Source organism: Rhipicephalus microplus, chromosome 4, assembly GCF_043290135.1.
Source record: "Rhipicephalus microplus isolate Deutch F79 chromosome 4, USDA_Rmic, whole genome shotgun sequence".
Lineage (NCBI taxonomy): Eukaryota > Metazoa > Arthropoda > Arachnida > Ixodida > Ixodidae > Rhipicephalus > Rhipicephalus microplus.
The window spans coordinates 207,259,410-207,279,222 of NC_134703.1; the positions used below are offsets into that span (position 1 = coordinate 207,259,410).

The following is a 19,813-nucleotide window of genomic DNA, read 5'->3' on the forward strand; positions in this document are numbered from 1 at the left end:
CAAGTGACGTTTTCCATTCAGAAGGGAGTGCACGGCTGTCCCACATCTCGTTCATGTATTCCAATAAATGGAGGTAGGCTGTGTCAGGGAGGTTTGCCAACAGCTTTACTGTTATGCGGTCCAGCCCCAGAGCCGTACCCCTGCGCATTTTAGCTAAAGCCGCTTTAAGGTCATGCAACTCAAAACAGGCATCGAGTTGGTGATTAGGCTTACCAGAGTACGTGTGCGCCGGCCCAGGCGGGTCCTCCGTACGACAGAGATACCTATCGCACAGAGTATCCGCAAGCTGTGCCGGAGTGCCTTGGTACCCTTGCAGAGCTCGCCGGAGCTGCTTCTGCGCCTCCCCTCTCGTTTGAGAGGGGTCTATGAGACTGCGAAAGAGAGGTCATGTCCCCTTCGAGCTTATCTGACGAGCTGCGGCGTCGCAGCGGGCTATCCAATTTGAATCTGAGAGTTGGGCAGCATACGCTGCAGCCTGTTCCGTGAGTTGGGCTATGCGGATACGTAATTTGCGATTAGTCTTCTGCTTTTTACAACGTTTTGTTAAGCTTCGGTGCGCCTCCCACAAGTGTAGGAGGTGAGTGTCAACTGCGGGGATTTTTTCGTTGGTTTGGAGGGTAGTCTTTTCTGAATGTTGTTTATTGTTGAGCCCATTCTGCATAGCCTCCAGAAAATAGTACGGGAGGGATAGTCTGATTGCGAAATTGGGTCCAATCGGTCAACTTGGCTTGACCGCATTTTTTATGAGCTGACTTTTCCAGGAGTGTGACCCGGAGAAGGCAGTAATCACTGCCTAGAGAATCGCCCAAGTTCTCCCAGGTAGCATCCTTAGCATTTTTTACGAGAGAGAGAGGTCCGGACACGTGTCACGGGTTACCGAGTTCCCCACTCGAGTGGGGTACGCCAGATCCGTGAGCAGCGTGAGGCGAAGGGTGGAGATAAGCTCCACCAGCTTACGTCGTCTGGCCTTCTTGTAGTGATAGCCCCAATGAAGGCTGGGAGCACTAAGTCTCCCACGATCACTAAGGGTCCTTGTCTGCCAACTTGATCGCCCGGAGGAAGATTTCGCTAAAAGTTACTCGTGGCTTATACGGGGGGCTGTATATATTTAGGATGTGTATTGACTGGTTGCGACATCTGAGAGGCAGTCCTCTGACCATTGTGCATTCTTGTTCAGTACTTAAGTTTAAATCGACCTGAATCGCGGTATATGCCTTGTTCACCAGGATGCATGACGAGGGCCCCCTCATGGAAAGTGTTATAGCCAGAGAATTTAACGCCCAAAATGGGCTCTTGCAAAGCAAGCAAGGCGGGCATGTTTCCAAGGAACTGCAAGCAGAGCTGGAGGTGCGACCGTTTTTTTCAGGCTCTAAAACCCCTGCTGTTCCATTGTATAATCTCAAACTTTTGTAGATATTTAGCTTGTTTGTTAGATCAGCTAGCCATCTTTTAGTATTTATTTACGGTGCAGAGGACCGGTCAGGACCTTGAGCCGGCCCCGAAAAGCCTTCTTCTGCTGCCTGACAAGAGGCCGGCTTGCGTTTAACCTGCGGGGAGTCGCTCTGAGTGGTGTTTTTCATTTGGGCGATAAGCCAGGGCTGCACTACTTTAAGGACTGAGTTAGAGACCTCCGCCACAGTTTCGGGAAGTGCTTGCGTTAAGGCTGCCGTGAACATGTCCTGAAAGGACTCGCGGACTGCCGACATGATTTGAGTGGGAAGGGCTGCCACGCTCGCCTCTAATTGCTCGGTTTTACGCTCTTGGGACTCGATGCGACCGATGGATCCGGTAATGGAAGCTGGTCCAACTACCGTGTCCGCGTCTTGCCGCGAGACGCTAGTGAGGTGGGATGTAACGGAAGAGCCGTCATCCCCGTCCTCTGCCTCGGCTTCCTGCACTGGCTCGGATGACCCGACCTGCTTGGCTTCTAATTCCTGAATTTTGCGCGCGAGAATTTGGTTCTGGCGCCTGAGCTCCCCTAGCTGCTGCTGTAGGGCGGTTTTGGTAGAGGAGGGAGAAGGGGAAGGTCCGGAGACTGCCCCACGCCAACAGCTCACCTGTGCTTGGACGGGTGTCAAGGGTGGGAAGTCCTTGACCAAGACAGGTGGCTCCGACGGGGTCCCAGACTTTACATTGGTGGAGTGCCCGGTGTTGGTCTTCTTGGGTTCTGGCTTATTCGACTTGGCGGCTGGTGCTTTCTTGGGGCCAGTCTTGGGAGTCGGAGCCTGTTTGTGCCCCCCCCCGTTGTCCTCGGCTTGGATCCGCGTGGGGATCCCGACTTGACCGGCTGCCGGAACCGTCCAGCACAACCGGGGGCTCCAGTCTTGTGGCCACCGCCGCAGAAGAGGCAGCTCGGAATGCACTGGTGTTCCGTGGGGCCGTCAGGAGTAGCAGCAGGTACCTGAACACCGCAGCTTGTGCAGTGGCCGGGCTGCGGGCGCGGGCAAGTATCTGCTCGATGGCCCACTGTGCCATAGAGTGGGTATGCAGGCACTGTCTTCTTATACAAGCGAACAGGGAGCCACTCTCAGTTGTATAACACCGTCCGTGGCATCTTGGTCCCCGCGAAGGTGATCACCGCAACCGGGGTGTCCCCAAGCCTGCGCACAGACACTACATTTGCCTCAGCACTGAGCTTGCTTTTCATAGTTTCTGACGTTTCGTCTTGAGAGACATGCACGATGCCCCGACAGAACTCACCGGAGAGTTTGGGATGTCCCCGGAATGTTAGCTGGCGGCCCCCGACTGGCAGCTTAATGTCCCGGAGGAGTGTCTCGGCGGCGTCCACTGATTTGAGCGTGCACACAAGTACATTTTGATCCCAGAGGGGCCACACCGCAAGTCCCACACTTGCGTCGGCTCTGAGGATGCTGTGGACTGCAGCGCCGGCTTGTCCAGGACCAAACGTGGCCTTGAGGTTGAGAGTCTCACGTGGTTTCAGCACCAATATGATATCGTCTTTTTCGATGCGCGGCGTGTTCTTCGGCCACCACTGGAGTTGCTTGGCGCGCTGCGAGGTGACGCTCGGTGCGTTCTTGCCCTGTGCTTGCTGAGGGCGAGACGCTGCTTGTTGTTTGGCTGCAGGAGCCCTGGCGTCTCTCGACGCCACTGCTGCGTTCTTCCTTCCGCGCCAGACGTGGAGCATATCCTTGAGGTACTCTTCCTCGGTTGGTAGAGGTGTCTCGGTTTGAGCGGTATTCATCTGTATGATCTGTAGGGACTCCGTCTCGTAGCCAGTGACTTGATTTGGAGTCGCCATTACCGGGTAAACCCCGGGCAGGGCCAGCGCGGCCCTTACTGCGGTTAGGCTTAATTCCGCCGTGGTTTGGCGAAAGCTTCAAGTGACCAAAAAAGGGTCAGAGGAAGGCCCACCTTGACAAGACGTGATGTCTATGGTTGCGGCTGACGTTCTTGGAGACGGTGGTAGAAGGCTTGCAGGAGAACGACTTGATGTGACGCAAACAATTGCGATATTTCACAGAGCCGACATGGTATGCGACCGCTGCCGTCGATCGACGCCAGCGCCCCCTTCCTCTCTTCTGGAGAGCCTTAAAGGTGTGATCACCCGGCGGGGACTCCACCACCAGGATCCCCTTTTTCCCGGACACGGCTCAACCACGCGTGGCTAGGTGCGGGAGAGGCCGAAAGCCCCCGTTATCTCAGTTCTGTGGTATCGCTACACACCAAACGCCTGTTTGCACAGACACCCCTGCGGGAAGTAGATTCAGAACGGGAGCGGCTCTGAACAGAAGAAAAACTTGCTCTACTTAAATTGGTGGAGTGTGCCTGAACTCGGCGAACAGTTAGCCCATGACGGCAGTGTTTTACGGAGAAGCGTTCCAAAAAAAAAAACGACGTTCCAGGAAGTAGCTCTTTTTTGGATGAACGAAGGAACGCCACCCTTCCAATGAGTATCGATGCAATTGTAACGGTTGATTGACTGATATGTAGGGTTTAACGTCCCAAAACCACTATATGATTATGAGAGACGCCGTAGTGGAGGGCTCCGGAAATTTAGACCACCTGGGGTTCTTTAATGTGCACCCAAATCTGAGCACACGGGCCTACAACAATTCCGCCTCCATCGGAAATGCAGCCGCCGCAGCCGGGATTCGAACCCGCGCCCTGCGGGTCAGCAGCCGAGTACCTTAGCTACTAGACCACCGCGGCGGGGCAGCAATTGTAACGGTTAGAGTTCGTTCACGCTATCGGCAAGATTGCCGAAACGTTTCACGCTTACGTTTTCAACCCACAGTGCGCCGTCTGTTTTCCTTCGCTCACGTTTGCCGTTTTTTTGTCACCCGGAAAATGGATTCAAAACCGTTTTGTGGGCCGTTTGCAATTCCCCAGAGAGCAATGTGGTCAATCAGTGGTGGAGGATCGGCACTAGTGAGCCGCGTCATCTGCTTTCAGCTTACCGCATCGTCTGCTTCAGCCGCGGGACGCTTTGAGCTGCTTGCTTCTTCTTTTGTGGCTATCACGCTATAGGCGTGGTTGTTACACAATTTGGTTCCGGCAGTGAATAGAGTGTTTAGGCCTTCCTAATATTGCCACAATCCCCCCTGAAGCATTGGTAAGGTCCCGCTTCACATTTACTTATTTTTGGCGGAAACCACGCCTACAGTGCTCGAGAAGGTTCAGGACTGCAGTAGACTGTTTCGTTAAGATTACGTCATTTTCGTGAACTTATCAGATCATTCTTGAACGTACAGTGCCGGCCACTGTTAGGGTGAACGCGCGAGCGCGTGGCCACGCTCCACGAAGCGCTGCTGCCACGAGCGCTGCCATGCATCGAACAAACGCCGACGCAGGCGCGGCAGTGCCTGCAGGCGTGCCTTCCCGACATCTGCTACGACGCTCGCGCTCTTGAGCGCGCCAAGCTTGCACTGCCGTAAAACAAAATTTGGTTACAATGTCACGTATTTTCTGAAGACCATGCTGCTTTTAGTTTCGCATTATAAAGGCGTTCCAGAAGCTAAGCCATCTTTACGAACTAAAATACAATTGTTATTTCGCGTACACGCACACACGTCACTTTTAGAGCTGCTGAAGTTAACGAATACTTACGACTTTTTCTCATAATTTCAAGTTATGCAGCCCTGTAGATAAAACTAAATTACTTCATTTTTATGCTTCTCTTGTGCCGAGAAGAAATGTAGTGCGAAATCGTACCAAAAATATTGATGACGCTGAACCTCAATTGCTGCTATATCAAAGAACGAAAACAATTCGGTCCATTTTCACATCCTGTTGTATGGTTTTATTAGTAAAGCGATGGCTCTTATTTCGTTTATGCTATTCCAGTAAGCGTACTTGTAGTCTAATTTCTGCAAGGATGTTGACTATGGTTATTCGCAAGATGTAGTTACACTGTGATCCCACTCGCACTTTTGCAATAATGGTTGGCGTGTCAAGTCCCTGAACATCTTTTAACAATGTGATTATGAGGGACATCGTCGTGGAGGGCCCGGGAATTTACATCATCGGCACCTGAATCTAACTACACGGGCCTCCAGCAATTCACTTTGACCAAATGCGGCCATCATCGCCACGGGGAATTCTATCCGGCAGATGGCTTTGCTGCGTCGAGAACTTAAGATTATTTTGGGGCTTTCCGCTGCATGCAACGAATATAACGGTGAAACGTCGCCCATATTCAGTCGCCTGCAAAACAGGAGAGCCGTCCGAAGGCCGATAGTGAGGGTGGTCAACAAAAAGAGGGGCCTAGTGTTTGCTCAAGAGCATGAGCACTGTACTGACGAGTAGCAAAATGCCGCCTTAGCTGACGAGTTGATATTTACCACAAGGTGCGACTACCGGCAGCGTGTGTGGCACTAGCACAACTGGCGGTGAGAAACAACTGCCATTAGCCGAGAAAATAGTACGTAGTACGTTTAGATCAAAATTTAGTACGCCATCATTTAGTTCACTGCCTAAACTGAAGACGCAATATCCATTTCTTCATTTCATATAAATTATAGCGATAATAAATATCACTGAAATTCGAAATGTAATGTTTCCACAGCCAGACCAGTCATCGTTTTCGGAAGTAAGCGTGGAGTACGACATTACAACCAATGTTTTCATGAAATTGCATTCCTTGAAGTAATCTTCGCTTAGAACTCAATTTTACACATTACTGCAACTTTGTGAAAAAGGGTTTTAAAACCCGCTCATGAAGACAGATAGCATTTTGTGCTCCAAAAGTTTAAATACACTTCTTAAAATTTCAAAAGGTATACTGAACGTGGTAATCCAAATCAGGCCCCGCCGCTGTGGTCTAGTGGCTAAGGTACTCGGCTGCTGAACCACAGGTCGCGGGTTCAAATCTCGGCTGCGGCGGCGGCATTTCCGATGGAGGCGGAAATGTTGTAGGCCCGTGTGCTCAGATTTGGGTGCACGTTAAAGAACCCCTGGTGGTCGAAATTTCCGGAGCCCTTCACTACGGCGTCTCTCATTATCATATCGTGGTTTTGGGACGTTAAACCCCACATATCAATGAAATCCATATCAGGAAGTCTGAACGCGCAATTTTGTATCGTTTTGTTTGTATAAATGTCTTAGCTTTGCAAAAAAAAAACATTCTTTTTTCTTTGTGTACGTGGCCAAATTTATCTAGCGGGTAGCAGCAGCCAGTGACCGTTCGTCTTTGAGTGCATGTCTAGGGTGCACCCCCACCAGTCAGTCGCGGAACCTGAGTGAGGATAGAGAGCGAGATCACTGCTGACATGAGCTGTTCAGTCCTAGGCGATTTTGTGCCACCATGCCTTCTGAACGGGCTCTTCCCTCACGGCAACCTTATATTGCAGTTCGTCCACTCCACCATTCAGAAGTCCAGAAAGTTGTAGCGTTACTGCGATCTCGGTATGTGGATCTTCCTGAGAGGCGTGCGCAATTTCAAGAACACGATAATATTGAGAACATGTGGAGCCCCATGAAAGCGTTGATGTTACATCAGCAGCTTCTTCGACTCTCGGCGCAAGCACCTCTGTAAAAAAAGAATGGGAGCAGCGTACAGCCAACCGAGGTCTTTGCGCAAGCTGTACAGCTCTCTGCTAGGCAGAATGAGGGCTGTAATTTATTTTGCCAGAGACGCCGCTGGTTACTGAAGCGAAAAAGCGATCAAGGTTGAGTTTATCACAAAGCCGCGATCCGTGTTGATTGGGTACAGCATAAAAGCAGACCGGCCATTTAACTCACCTTCATGCTGCTATGGCACCAATGATTTGATTGATTGATATGTGGGGTTTAACGTCCCAAAACCACCATATGATTATGAGGGACACCGTAGTGGTGGGCTCCGGAAATTTCGACCACCTGGGGTTCTTTAACGTGCACCCAAATCTGAGCACACGGGCCTACAACATTTCCGCCTCCATCGGAAATGCAGCCGCCACAGCCGGAATTTGAACCCGCGACCTGCGGGTCAGCAGCTGAGTACCTTAGCCACTAGACCATCGCGGTGGGGCAGCTATGGCACCAAGGAGTATGTGCGGTGTCAGATGGCCTGATCTTGTTTTAGCCATACGAATTGTTGGTCATTATCATTTTCAGTAAACTTTCGATCTACTCTGCTTTATAAAGCTCCATTGTGTCGTTTTGTGGTTCACGTGAGAGAAAGGCCGGATATTGGTGTCTATAAAACACGCTAATCAATATTTTTTTCAGTGAGTTGTATACAAGACAGTTCTAAACAAGATAATTCTAAGTATTCATCTTTACGTGTTAAAGTGAACAGTCCTAATATTTAATATATTACCGGATGGCACCACTCACACCATGAAACTCCTGTGATCAAGACCGTAGTACAATGACCAAGGACAAACCCTCAACACGCTCCCTCTAAAAATGCACGCGAAATGTTTGTACTTGCTAGACCCATTAGCGCCGACACGGAAATGTCTGCGCTAACGTTGCCTCGTAAAATATTCTTGAGAAATATAGAATTCGCTTCAACTTCTTACTAAAAAATAACTATTTTTTATTTTCAATTTAGAGCTTTGGAAAACTACATTTTTCCTAAGTATTTCTATCACGAAGTTCCCTTCACTTGCCTACGTAATCTGGCGATCTCCAAGTTTTGACACTAACTCCCGTATTCACAAACGCTCCTTCACTCAAGAGCTCTCCTCGACTTGAAAAAGTCGATGGAAGCGCCCTCTCTTGGCAGATCAAGTCACTGCATACCGGCAATATTCTGCAGCGATTATTGAGAAGCGAAGCGTCAATTTCAGTCGAGCAGCGGCGCAGTGCTCAACTCAGCCAAGTGAAGGATGTAATTCGAGTCGAGGAGCGTTTCTGAATACGGGGGTAAATCTAAAGGCTCTTTTGACTGCAGGATATACGTCACATTGTAAGCAAAGCTTGTTTCACGGCAGTGCAAGCTCTGCGCAGCAAGAGCGTGAGCATTGTAGCAGACGACGCGAAGCCATGCCTGTAGGCACTGCCGCGAAGCCGCAGGTTTGCTTCGATGCGTGGTCGCGCTGACAGCAGTGGCGCGCCGCGGAGCGTGGCCACGCGCTCGCGCGTTTACCCTAACAGTGGCCGGCACTGTACATCCCTGTGAGCGATAAAGCTACAATTTTCGATGGCGAGTGCATGAATGCCATCACGCATCGTCGCTTTTGACTTGATCGTCAGCCGATGCTCTGCTCGCCGCTATCAGTGCCAGAGTCTTGCTGTAATCTGACTTTTTTTTTACGTGGCCAAAAGTACGGCCCAAATAAGCATTTGATTATTTGATCTGCAGTCGGGTCCCTTCTTCAACGTCTCGGTACCGTCACATCTGGGTGACATGCTTCCCGTTCATGCACCTAACATGCCCCCCCCCCCCCCAGTCATTATGCAAGCCCCAACTCTGAAGCAACCATCCCCGCCAACTTCGACCAGTGAGCAAGCCACCGGCCACAAAGGCTAACTCCGGAATACGGGGCTCTACCCGATAAGACGTGCAAGCAGAAGGTCACCGCTACTATAGCGACAACTATGACTGTTTCTGTACCAACACCCGCCATGATTGTAAAGCAGCAGGCAAATGAGCCATGGATCTCCCATGGATCATTCTTTGAAGAAACGGGGACCTGGATCGAGATGTACGACGGAGTGGCCGGCCTGAACCATGAGGCTCAGAAGAAAAGTTGCGTTGTGTTTTTATCTACCTGGAAGACGTGGCGAGGACCTGGTTTAAAAATCAAGATTCTGCACTTGAATGCTGGGATCTCTTTCACGGCGCATTCATATAAACGTTCACGAGCGTCGCCCACAAAGAAAGCACCGCTGCATTGCTGGAGACCCGGGTGCATCTGCCAAACAAAAATAAAACAACCTTCACGGAAAAGATGACGAAACTGTTACTGCACGCCGATTTTGCCATGACTCAGGACACGGAGCTCCGTTTCTACATGCGGGGTGTGAAGGAAGAGTTATTTGTGGGATTTGTTCACGACCCGCCCAAGACTGTTGAAGAATTTTTCACTGAACTCGCCGAAGTCATGACAATAGAGAAGGCACTTGAGATGTTTACATGACAGTATGACCACCGCTCTTCAACAGACAGCTACGCCAAAGCACATGCATTTAGCATGGATGACCTGCGTAGGACCATCTGACAGATAGTGTGGGAGGAGCTACAGAACATATTGCCTTCGTCGCAACAGCAAGTGAATTCGATTGCCTACACTGTTTACAAAGAAGTTCGGTAATTGCTTGAAGTTTTCGAATCTCCACAGCCTCAGCCACAAGTGATGAGCTATCCTGCTGCAACCAGACGCTACGCTTCTCCTTCAGGCCCAAGTGAAGAGACCGCACCTTCACAGTTCCTCCGCCAGCCACCGCCACCGACCACGCCTTACCATCCACTCACTGGCTAGTGCAACGCTCCGAGGAAAACCGACGTGTGGCGTGCTCCCGACAACGGGCCTTTCTACTATCACCTCGGAGAAACTGCTCACAACTACCGCCACCGCCAGTACCCTCAGATAAGTCTGCGTAGTTTCGCCGTAGATGCACGGCGTCGACAGCGGGGGGTAGAGACCCGCAACATTGCCGAATACCTCACAGTAGCGTAGTCGAAACACCGAGAATATTCCTGTTTGCCGTTACCCGGCCACTACATATCTCTTCACCGCCAGTCATACACAGGCCCGATCCCGGGTTGGTATCTTAGCCGTGATCTGAGAAACTAAGGGCAGCAACCAATGGAGACACGGTTGCTGTGCGAAGAACTACCGAAGATCATCCAAAAACGACGCTGCGACAGTACTCACCGAACACGACGAAAATCAGGCAAAGCTTTGATGACCAAACCCCATGTTCTGAAGACAACCTGACGACGCAACATGGAAGCAGCGGAACAAGCCGACGTATCCGTGACCCGACGCAACAGCCTAACTGGAAGATGAGACGACAAACTAACTGCAAGGCGAGACGACGAACTAGTTACCTCGACATTCTTATCGATCGCCATAGTGTCACAGCTCTCGTCGACACTGGAGCCGACTATTCTGTCATCAGTGCAACGATCGCCATGAAGTTAAAAAACTCAAGCACACCTGAGAAGGACCCTAAATTATAACAGCTGCAGGCCTCCTAGTAACGCAGGAGAGAATCTGCACAGAGAGTCGGCGTTACCAACGAAATTTACCCCGGAAACTTCGTAGTATTACAGCGGTGCTCGAGAGAATTAATTGTTGGCACAGACTTCTCAGGCCCTTATGGTGCAGTGATCAATCTGAGATACAAGTCAATAACACAATCAACAAAAGCAGCCCTACTATTGCACACACCGCCCAGGAAGCAGAGCTTGAATATACTGGAAGATAAAGTCACCTTTCTCCCTCGATGCAGCATGCACATCTCCGAGGACTGTAAGAAATCAACATGCCTGAAAGGCGTCAGTGAAAGCAAGCAGCTGCTGCTGATCAACAGCGAGATTTGCGTCGCTAGAGGAATAGTTAAGATGAGAGGGCGGCAAGCAACAGTGAGGCTCACGAACTTCAGCGACGAGTCCAAACACACGGGAAATGGCACGAAGGTTGCCTATTTCAAAGAAATTGTAGAAGCCAGAAATGCTATCGCCCTTGTTGAGTCTACTGAACCTGCTTCGACGAATCAAGCTTTCCACGACAGTTTCGACGTCGATCCGGGACATACAAAGCATAAGCAAGAACGACTGAAAACCTGCTCAAGCATTACGATGTCTGCTTTTTAACGTCGTACGAAATTCAGCTAACACCATAGCACAACGTCGCATCTTAACAGAGGGACGTGCCACACCACTCCTTCAGAGCCCGTACAGAGTTTCGACAGCAAAAGGAGGAAGCAATAAGGAAGCAAGTAGACGATATGCTACGCGACGACATTGTACAACATTCCAAGAGTCTTTGGGTATCTCCTGTGGTGCTAGTGAAGAAGAATGACGGCACCCTATGCTTCTTCGTCGATTATCATTGCCTGTACAAAATCAAGACGAAAGACGTGTATCCTCTCCGACATATAGACGACACTTTATATCGACTCCACAATGCGAGGTATTCTGCCTCAATGCTCCTCAAGATCAGTCATTGGCAAAATGAAGTGTACAGGAGAGACAGAGAGGACCGCTTTTATAACAATAGACAAGCTTTTTGAATTCAAAGTGATGGCTTGTGCTCTTTGATTCGTCCCCACAATTTTCCAATGCTTTATGGATACTGTACTAGCTGGATTGATGTGACACACTGGCCTCTTGTACTTGGACAATATTGCAGTGTTTTCCACAAGTTTCGGCAAGCATCTGCGTCGCCTTAAAGCTCTACTTCAAGCAATCAAAACCTTCAGACTCAATCTGAAGCCAGAGATATGCAGCTTTGTATACGAGGAAATCATGTTCTTGGGTAAGACGTTGGTACGCCTCGACCCGCAGAATGGAACCACCGTCGCTACATCCCTTCACCCGCCAACAAGAAAGCGGTCTGTACATTTCTCGGCCTGGGCGCCTAATGCAGGCGCTTCGTCAAAGACGTCACCAGGCTCGCTAAGCTACTCAGTAGCCTTACCAGTTGCAATGTAGAACTCAAGTGTGAAACGCCGCAGAAGGAAGAATTTCAAGAACTAAAATGACACCCGCAGACGTCTTCGTTGCTTGCGTATTTCAATGAATTCACCGAAACAGAAGTACTTACCGACACAATCAGTGTAGGACTCGGCGCTGTTCTTGTGCAGATGACTGACAGACAAGAAAGGATCGTTAGTAATGCCTGCCGGTCGCTATCAATGCCGAAAGCTAGCTATTCTACAACAGAAACGAAGTGTATTTCCATCTTTTGGGCTACCTCAAAGTTTCGCCCCTACCTTCAAGGCAGACCCTTCAAAGTTGTAAGCGGCCACCACGCCTTGTGTTGGCTGACAATCTTGAAAAACCTTTTTGGTCACCTCACAGGGTGGAGCCTGAGACTTATAGTTTAGCGGACAACACGAAAGTTCTGCAGGTATTGATAAACAACTGTGGTAATGAGGGAGACAGGTTAAATTTGAAGTAAAACAGGGAAAAACCTTGCAATCATGATTTTATGAATAATAAGGCAGTGAGTTCAAGCAACGCCTTCTAGAAAAACTATGCCTGGAATGCGGCTCTCTCCTAAATTGAGAGCTTGCTGCCAACACAAAATCTTGGAGGCCATCCCTCCTACTGCGTGTTGCGACCGTCCTCTGCGTGGGACCACTCACCTCCGTACCGCTCTGTCACGTGACATTACCATACCACTCTGTCACATGACATCACAGCTGCTCGGAGGCAACTGTGAGAGCATTTCTGTGTTTGCAGGGGGTGTCCACCACAGGCGTTCGCCTCCGTACCGGAGGGGGAGAGTAAAATAAGAGGGTAGGGCTGCGCATTCGCGGCTCACGTTCTAGGCGTAATTTTTCTAGGAGGCGTTGGTTTAGGATACAGGAAGCCAAAATAAAAATGGCGGATAAATACCATTGTTTGAGCATATGAATAAATAGCGCGGCTGGGTACCTAAAGCAACACGAAAGATGCGTAATAACTAACGGTAACAGGAATGCAGTTGTAAATAAAAAATAGCACGTGGAACATAAATAGGTATGACATTGAGAAAGAATTTGGAAAGGTTTCATACTTTCGGGATCTTGTGCATAAAATTTGAGGTTCAAACAAGATTGGAAAATGAACAACTTGGCTTACGTAAACTTGCTTTGGGAGCAAACGGGAATACACCAAAATCAGTAGGTACAGGGTGACATGGGATGGACATCGTTTGAGTGCAGGGAAGCTAGCAGCAAGACAGAATTCGAGAAACGGTTGAGAAAACGGGAAAGGATCATTGGGAGAGGAAAGCATATAGCTACTTGTACATGAAGAATGTTGGTACTTAACGAAGGAAGCGAAATTGAAAATTGTGAAGCAAGTATTCAGAAAGCAGCAGAAGATCCACAATACTCCCGTTCTGGCATCGAACAGCAGAGAACGACCTCGATAATTACCATGGATCTTTTCTTTTTCAATTTCCTGCTTGAAGGTCTGGTAGGTCTGCAGTGATGATTTTGTAAGTATTACAATACTCCACATTTCCTTCTCTGTCTCCTTCACCTTCTTGTTCACCAATGTTTCCTTTTGGTTTGATGTTTTGTTGTTTTCTAAATACTTGCCTAACAATTGACTTTCGAGTTCGCTTTTTCCGTTTACTACCAACATTCTTTTGTACCAGGAGCTAGAAACTTTCTTAGCCCAACGCTTCTCTCCCATTTTCTCAACTGCTCCTCAAAATATGTCTCTCTGCTAGCTTCCCTGCACTCAAACGATGTCCATCCCATGCCACCCTGTACCCCTTGATTTGATGTATTCCCGTGTGTTCCCAAACCAAGTATACGTATGCCAAGTTGTTTCATTTCCAATCTTGCTTGAACCTCTAAATTTATGCATAAGATTGCATAGCCCAACGTCAATCCCAGAACTATGACGCCTTTCCAAATTCCTTTCTCAACGTCATACCTGCTGTAGTTCCACAGTACTCACAGGGAGGCTGCCGGAGCAGCCCAGCCTCGGCAGCGGCATCGGCGCCATTGTTCGACCCCAAAGACTGTGCAAGCTCTACAAGAGAGCGCCACCTATACTGCTGCATCATTAAGTCAAGCCGCAAAGGCACCAACTGATTGAAAGAAGACTGCGAAGAGGAATATCTCTACAGAGGAATGGCTGATTCTTCCAACAAAAAACAGATTGCTGGCATGGTATATATCTTTTATGAACTATAACAGAAGCTAAAAATAAAATAAAATAAAGCTCGAATAAATAGATTAAAAATAAATTTAAAAATGAAACAAAACCACCATAGGCTAGAAAATAGAATATTCATCATATGTGATGAAAAGATGTGAGATATCGGCACTTGCAGTGTTAACTAGATACACGGAAGAATGGACAGACACACGGACGTACGCACGAACTCCGCGGATATGCTGTGATTCTTGCATTGAGCTTTATAAAATTAGTGAGTAATCTGGTGCTGCAATCGTTTAGTGGCATGGGAATCATGTGAGATACGGGCTTAAGATTGGATGGCGTTGGCTAGTGAACTGTCTACAAATAATTTTCTACAGCTTCACTTTCGTTCTTCGGGCAGTGTGGGTAGTGGGGTGCAGTGCAAAGCATTGAAGCAGCGTTTTTTTTTCACTGAAAAACGCTGAACACCACTAGTTCTCTAGATTCGCTGCGACGTCAGAGCTTTGGAGATCCTATTTGGCAGTCTTGGCAAAGCGTTGTCCACTCACTGCTGCACTTAGATGTAGCGTCTCACGCAAGTGCGAGATATGGCGTCGAGTTAAAAATTTTAAATGCGAAGCATTTCTTAACGAACTTTCGTGACGTTGAGCGTATCTATCTATCTATCTATCTATCTATCTATCTATCTATCTATCTATCTATCTATCTATCTATCTATCTATCTATCTATCTATCTATCTATCTATCTATCTATCTATCTATCTATCTATCTATCTATCTATCTATCTATCTATCTATCTATCTATCTATCTATCTATCTATCTATCTATCTAGCCACCTACGACATCTAGCTCTCCTGGCCGTTTCGATAATGGTATCGATACCAAACTTCGTATGGCATAACATGACTGCATGAAGAACATATTTAGCTAGTTATAGCTTGAAAATTATGTGTGTCATGAATGTCATGATTTACATTCCATGATACTGCAGCTCTTGCGGTAGTTTCCTTCACATGGAATGTTGCAAAACTGGTATAGTATGGCATGTTTGCATGCGGAACACAAGCGAAAGACCCTAACATGAAAATCATGACATGCGTGCCATGTAACAACATGGCTACGTGCCACGCTCATCATGCGCTGAAAGCCGCTTCGGTAGCCTCCCATATACCAAATTTCGTATTACACTACGTGAATCAATTACAAAGGCATGTGACTGATGCAAACATGATAATTATGAGATGCATCTCGTGTAACAGCATGAATACACGGTACGCTTATGATGCGCTGGCGGCCGTTTCGCTAGCTTCAATTATACAGAATTCGGTATTACAGGGCGTGAATGGATGACGAAGGTATGATATGGGTGCAATCATGATAAACGTGAGATGCGTCTCATAGAAAAACATGACTACATGCCACGCTTATGATACGCCCAGGGCCGTTTCGCTAGCTTCAAATGCACCAAATGCGGTATTACTCGATGCGAACAGACGACATAGGTACACAACAAATCTAAACATGATAATGAAGACATGTGTGTGATGTAACAACACGATACAATCAGCACTCATGATGCACTCACGGCTGTTTTGCTATTTCAACATATACCAAATTTGGTATTACTGGACCCCAATAGATGAAGAAGGTATGTGACTGGTGCAAACAAAATAATTATGAGATGCGTGTCATGTGAGAACATGACTAAATGCCACAGTCAAGGTGCCAATACATTTCTACAAGATGGAGTGTGCATGCTCACCGGCGTTGCCACGCCAGACGCCGGTCCTGCTTATGCTCGCAGGCGCGTGCTGCGCTGCGTTGCTTTGACGAATGCGCATTTCAGCACGTCCGGCGTCCCTCCGTCACGAAAAGAGGGAAACGCAGTGTTGTGTGCGTAACGCATTGGCATAGAATAATTCTACTCTATGGCATTGGCGCGAAACGCAACATATCGCCTTTCGCGCCGGTTGCCGTCGCCTGGTGTCAGACCTTTGAGTGCTCGCGTTTTGCTAACGTAGCGTCGATGTGCCCATTGTGCGTGCGTGTGAACGCTACAGTGGAGTATATTGGGTCTTTCATGATGCGCTCGCGGGAATTTTGCTAGCTCCACATATACCAAATTTGGTGTTTATGACGTCAGTGAATGACGAATAATACGACTGTTGCAAACATGATAATTCTGACACGCGTGTCATGTAGAAATATGCCAACATACCACGCTCATAGCGTAGTCGCGAACGTGTCGCTAGCTCCAATGATACTGAATTTGATATTATGTGAATTGAATAGGTGACCAAGCTAAACGACACATCCAAAGATATTATTCATTGCACGTAAGGCATGTACGGCATCATTTACCTCCACCTCGTGGTTTAGTGCTGATAATAAAGTTGCATATGAACATTTCTCATTCATGCTTCGCACATCATCCATTCCCACTACACGGGATCTGCTACTTTTTTTTCTTATTCTGCACCATATTTGTCGCCAAGCAGATGGGAGTGCATCGGATTCGAGACTAATAAATGAATGATGAACACCATCGGAGAAAAGCTGCTGCGAAGAAAGGGCACACTCTGTATTTATTTCTGGTGAATTGTGCGGCCATCCAAATCAAAAGTAGCTTTTCTCTCCCTCCTATATACATATATATATGTATATATTGTTGAGTAAACAGGCGGGCGAAAACTTCGTTCGCAGTTGGGAGTTGGATGACGGGGGAATCTAGCCTGCCATGTGCCTTGATATTCATAAGCGTCTGCTGCGTTGATCGGTCGTTGCCATGGTGGAAGAGAAACAGGAGTCCGCACACGTTCTGGTTCGTTTAAGTACACATCCTGAAAATCGCTGGGGCGATGATAGGTCTGCTGACATCGAAGCAGCTCTTCTCTGACAATCTGCCGTATGGTCAAAGCAAGGTCGTTAGGCGGCACTGTTTCAACACTAGCCACAGTGGGGACGTTGGAGAGGCGGCTCAATTTCGGAGAAATTCGTCGCATCTTGAGGGATTCAAAGGTACGACAATGATTCATCACGTCGGACACGGAGTTTAAGCAGTCTTTCCCAATTAAGAAATTGTACACGTCTTCGGCTATACCCTTGAGAACGTGTCCAACCTTGTCTTCTTCAGACATCCTCCCATTCACGATCTTGCACAACTTCAATATTTCTTCAATGTATGTCGTACATGTTTCTCCTGGAAGCTGTGCCCTCTGAGACAATGTCTGCTCCGCGCGTTTCTTCTTTGCATCCGAATCACCGAAACACTTCTGCACTTCTTCAACAAAACGTTCCCAAGAAGTGAACATGTCCTCGTGGTTCTCGTACCACATGAGGGCGGTGTCAGTTAACGAGAATACGACATGATTGAGCTGTTCGTTCGAGTCCCAGCCATTGCTTCTGCTCACCCGCTTGTGGTTCTTGAGCCACACGTCGACGTCTTCTCCTGAGGTCCCGCCGAAGTTTGGTGGTACTCTGTAGTACGGCGCGGAACCCATCGGAGTTGGTCTCGAAGCGTTGGATGGCTGCTCTTGGGCCATTACGATCGGTGAAGGTGAAAGTCCGGCGAGGCGGCGGCTGCGACGAAGTCCTGGTAGTGAAGCTTCCGTCTTTTAGTTCGTCCTAACCAGCACCTTCCACCAAATTGTTACACAAGGCAAGGTAAATTAATGGGGGTTTTCAATGGACCCTGAGTCCGCAATCACCGTCTAATGATGATGATCTCCACCGCTATGGCTCGTACCCGCTCAGAGGGATAGCAGTGAAGGCAACGTCGCCAACATTCTCTACCCACGCTTCCCTTGTTTTTCCTAGTAGTGATACTTCTTATCATTCCTCCGGTCTCAGACGAAACCCTCTGGGCGAGTCATTCTTGCATCCTTCGTGTAAACGGCTTCAGGCGGGCAACATGCGTCACCTCTGTCTTGCATGAACGTCGGCCACTAGTGGTGACACGTGCAATTTCAATGTTGACCTCGCTGAGACGATGGAGTATCACGAAAGGACCGGCGTAGTGTGCCAGTAGCTTTTGGCTCAAGCCACGTCTGCGTATTGGGGTCCACACCCACACTAGAATAATTATATATATATATATATATATATATATATATATATATATATATATATATATGAATGTATGTAAGTATGTATGTATGTATGTATATTGTATGTATATTGTACTCAAGTTATTGTTAATACCTTGAGTACCAGTATAACAGTGTGGCAAACAGCGGAACCAGTGATGATGATGATGATGATCCTTGTTACTTTGGCGCACACCCAAAAAGGGGGATCGGCCAAGAACCAGGCGGCAGGATCTTTAAGTAAAGGGCTTATGGTTTTACAAGCACAAAGGAATTTTGGACTGAAAATAAATACATAGAAACAAAAGCCAAAAATTGAAAAAAGAGTATATTTGAGCAGGGCTCAATGCAGGCTATCAGATGCGATTCGAGTCAGAAGTAATAGTGAGTCTAATATATATATATATATATATATATATATGGGATATATCACAATGGCAGCGTTGTCAACAAGGATAAATACATTTATTTCCCAACAGTTTCGAGAGGGTCCTCGCTTCATCAGGGGATGAGTTATAGTGACATGAACTTCCAAACTTCGTTGCTGCCACGTCCCTCTCGCTTTGAAAGATGTTTGCGAGAGTGAGGGGGAACTAAAAAAGAAAGAAAGGAAAAAAGGGAAGAAAAAAGACGAAAAGAAAGAAAAGGAAAAAGAAAAGAAAGAAAGTAAAAAAGAGGAAGATGGTAGATAGAAAGATGGCAGGTAGAAAGAGGCAGATGCGCCCGAACATCAAGACACTACATCTTAGTCTGCCACTACCTCGCGCACCCAATCGCCAACGGCGGGACTCGAACTGGCGATCAATGAATCGGCTTAATATGGAGGTACAACGATTCTGCAGAGAGGCCCGCCATTTCTGCCTCTACGGGTTGTTGGGAGCAGGCGTCTATTACGTCGAACATGGTTTCTCAACACTCCTGCTGCACCGCTTCCTGGCTGCTGACGGCTTACATGCAAGCTTCGACGGAGTCGCGCTGCTGGCACAGCACACGAGGGTGCAGCTGCGATGGACGTCGGCGTCATGGAGATCAGCGGCAATTGCTTGCACGGACAACTCCAGTGCCAAGCCCCCTCAACAACAAGGAGCCATCCAGGGCCAAAGCACTGACGATGTCGCCACTACCACCAGCGAAGTCAGCGAGCCAGCGAGTCCCAACAGTGAGTCAGAGATCGGCGGCAACTGCTTGCACGGCAAACTCCAGTGCCGAACCCACTCAAGAACAGGAGCCGAGGGACACAAAGAGCCACCCAAGGTCCCAGCAGTGACGACGTCGCCACTCCCACCAGCAAGGCCTTAAAATACCAAGCGGACGAATGCGGCGAAAACCAAGGCGGCGGCTTCCAAATGACACGGGGAAACAAAAGATACGGGCAGTCTGACACACGCATGGTCCCATTCATTTCTATCTATTAGGAAAATCATTGAAAAACGAGTGCAATACGAAAAATACGCAGAACAACTAACCAAATATCTATCTCACTAAATTGCACCTAAGGGCCTCCG

At 48.2% G+C, this 19,813-nt stretch overlaps 1 protein-coding gene across 1 annotated transcript in view; it reads right to left on the minus strand.

Annotated features, from left to right (window-relative positions):
• LOC119172983 (uncharacterized) overlaps positions 1-19,813 on the minus strand; it is a 1,299,788-nt gene that overhangs the window by 241,354 nt on the left and 1,038,621 nt on the right. The window lies entirely within an intron of this gene.